This window comes from Elephantulus edwardii, unplaced genomic scaffold (genome assembly GCF_000299155.1).
Source record: "Elephantulus edwardii isolate Elephantulus edwardi_28Jun2011 unplaced genomic scaffold, EleEdw1.0 scaffold00029, whole genome shotgun sequence".
Taxonomy (NCBI): domain Eukaryota; kingdom Metazoa; phylum Chordata; class Mammalia; order Macroscelidea; family Macroscelididae; genus Elephantulus; species Elephantulus edwardii.
The window spans coordinates 2,759,968-2,763,480 of NW_006399779.1; the positions used below are offsets into that span (position 1 = coordinate 2,759,968).

General features: G+C 39.0%; 1 protein-coding gene across 1 annotated transcript in view; it reads left to right on the top strand.

The window, feature by feature from the left end:
• The window catches only part of ANO3 (anoctamin 3), a 376,853-nt gene that overhangs the window by 245,319 nt on the left and 128,021 nt on the right, over positions 1-3,513 (top strand). The window lies entirely within an intron of this gene.

A 3,513-nucleotide genomic window follows, 5' to 3' on the forward strand; every position in this document is an offset into this window, starting at 1 on the left:
AAAGTGAAGCTGTGAACACTCTCAATCTCTTCGTCATCCATCCTGACGCTGCCAATTGGTCCAGTGGCGAGAATCTTTGTCTTCTTGACTATAATGATATATAGGAAACTTGTGCACTGCTGGCCTACTGGCAAGAAGCTGAGCTGCAATGCTAAAGCCACATGATTCAAATCCACCAGCTGCTCCACAGGAGAAGGACAGGCAATCTCCTCCCATATAATTAACTGCCTCTGAAAACCCGCTGGAGGGTCAGCTATGGGTTGGTTCCAACTTGACAGTATACAATAGTAAAAAACAAAAAAAACCCCAAAAAAACAAAACACACCATCCCAAACAAACCAGCAACATAACCCATAACCATCCGGGTCATTTAGTGGAGTTGTGGTGCCCGTGGCTCAAATCCTTCACTGCTTCACTGGAGAAAAATGGAGAATCTCCTTCTACGTGATTCTCTGCCTCTGAAAACCCACTGGAATATCAGCTATGCCTCAGTTTCAACTCAAAAGTATATAACAACAGAATCATATTTCTATTTATCTGTTAATTACACTACGTATTTTAATTTTTAACTGTATGTACTTGATTGAAAAATAAGTGGAATTCTTTGGGGGTATTCGTTGTGATATTTTCAATCTTTTCATGGTCAGCTACTATTTATTGAGTGTCCACATGACTATATCTATTAAGTTTATGGTGGCTCAAGTTGGAGATGTTGTTGGTGGTCTTAGGTGCCATCGAGTCATAGACGACTCACAGCAGCCCTATGAACGAAATTGTACAAAGAGTTTCCGGAGCCATTTTGGACATGGATGCATCTCCTGCTTCCAGGCTTGTTTTAGTCGGGAAGCTCCAGCCAACACTGTCTACCATGGGTACCCATTACCACGTTTGGCACATCAGTGTCCCAGTGTTCAGCATCACAGCAACCACGAGTTACCTCTGTACCGCATCGCAGAGACCAGGGCTATACCACCTAGAAGAATGTTTGACAGGAAGACAATTTGAACCTGCTTAACGCTGCCTCCTGCCTTAAACCCTAGATCAAGCCTGGCTTGCCTCACTTCTGGGGGCAGAGTAAACCTGCACGTCAAACACAAGCCCAGAAAAGCAATCAACTCCAAAAGATTGCCATGATTCCTGTGCTCGCACCACCATGCTCCCTCTGGCAAGGAGAAGTCACAGAGACTCTGGAAGGAGCCAACCAGGAAAAACATGGCTGCCTCCTTCCCCCACTCCCTTTGGGGTTTAACGCCACCTCCTGCCTTAAACCCTAGGCCAAGCCTGGCTTGCCTCACTCCTGGGGGCAGAAATAGAAAGGAAATTATGACAGGACACTTGCCTTCATGTTTATTCCCAATATAATAAAGTTAACTAGAAAGTAAATAAAATAATAAGATAAAAATATATGTCAAGAGATGCAATATGATACAGGACTGTAGCTGTAATATCAGCTTGACATACTTTGGACATGTTGCTAGGAGAGGCTATTCATTGGAGAGGGACAGCATACTTGGGAAAGTGAAAACCCTGGATGAGATGGACTGACACAGTGACTAGGGCAATAGAGGCAGGTGTGTCAGAGACAATGAGATTGTCTCCGAGTAGAACAGGGTTCAGAGCTATTAGTGCATAGAGTTGCTATGAGTCACAGGTGACTCAGTGGCACATAACAACATCAACAACAATTTGCATGGAAGAAGATGGCTCATTTTTATTCCTCAGAGCAGCTGATGGATTTGAACCACCCACCTTTGGGTTGTCGCACAATTCTCTACCCAATAGAACACCATAGCTCCATACAAAGCACTATTAGTGATTCTGGAAGTGGTCTGTGAAACTGAGAACAGTCATGGCATTGTAGCTTGAGGTCTACAGGTACAATTGCCTGCACCATCAGTTTGAATGAATAAGTTTATGAAAGTCACTGTCATGACTCTAATAAAGATCATTATGATTTTTTAATAGGACATTTATGCAACCATCTCTACAGCTATAAACAAACCCCAGTGCTAGTGAGTCCATTCCAAATTATTTTAATCCTCCATCAGATTTCCAAGGCTATAAATTTTAAGGGGAACACATTGCTTATCTTTTCTCCCCAGAAATGGCTGGTGGATTTGAACACCAGACCTTTCTTTTACAAGCCAATATATAATTCATGACATTACCAGGGCTCTGTGGAGCTAGAACAACTGGTAAAAAGCTTATCATCTCAAAAAAATTGCCTTTTTGTTGTTTATTGAAGTCTGCTTTTATGCTACTGCGGTATAGAATACATGTAACATATAAGATATTTGTTAATCAGGGCTTTGTTATTGGTAAGAGTTTCAGTCAACACCAGGCTAATAGTAATGTTTTTGGTCAGTCAAAAGTTACACTGATTTTCTACAGTAGTTGAGTCAGTATCCCTACTGCCTAAGTTATTCAGAGGTCAACTGTGCACATTTTTATACATGAAGTCAAATCTACATCTGGAAAAGAGGATCAGAAATGTTTTTGAAGGAGGTAGAAATCTTCAGGAGATGAAAATTTGGAGGAAAGTAGAGAAGGTTAGAAGAACAGAGCTAAAAGAGCAGAATGAAGAGAAAATTAAGGTTGAAAATGTAAAATGAAGATATGTCATTCACTTTAATTATTAGACATAAGCGAAGTCATGGGAGTTAGGCTGATTGATCAGGTGGAATGCAAGAGTAGAAGAAAATAAATTTAATTATATAAGTAATGGAAACCACTGATATTTGTTAAGTAGTGAGTTACTCTGCATTTTGGGATGGAAAAGAAAGTAGGAAATTGGAAGAAAACATGAGAACTCAAAACAATCAGGAGAACACCAAGTCTGGAGCAGGCAGTTCAATTAGAAAAGTTACTGAATTTGGCAACTGTTTGAATATGATTTTTTACAAAATCCAATGCATATGAATAATTGTATAAAAGCATAATGTAAATGAAAGATTGTATAAAGCACAATGTGTATGAAGGAAAATATGTAATTATGGATTAAAAAGACAATGAGAGGAAGGAAAAAAATTGGTATATTATATAAAGAATTGAAAGATTGTATAATGAAATTGTTTTTAAAAAACCAAAAAAGCAAGGATAAAAAAAGGCTTAATCAGTTATAAGTGTCTGAGAAAAATCATTTATCATTAACATTGACAATCCAGCTGGAATCAGAAACTGTTTTTAAGATGCTGAGAAACACTTAAAAAAAATATCTTAATAGAAATAAATACCAAAACAGGTCTTCCATTTCCTCTTGGAAATCACCCGTGTGCACTTCATATTCTCTGACTTCTCATTTGGAAATTTCACAAGGTCCCTCCTTATTCTTCCTAGGATGGGGGTAATAGAGAGTATCAAGGGAAGAGAGAACTGTTGTTCCTCGTGGCTAAAGCTTGAAAGCTATTAAGTCTGATTATAAAGGCAGGCGGTAGGAGACAATTACCATTTTTAATGTGTTCCCTTGGGAACTACATTGCTTACAGTAGTACAAAATTTATAGAAACCAGTGTG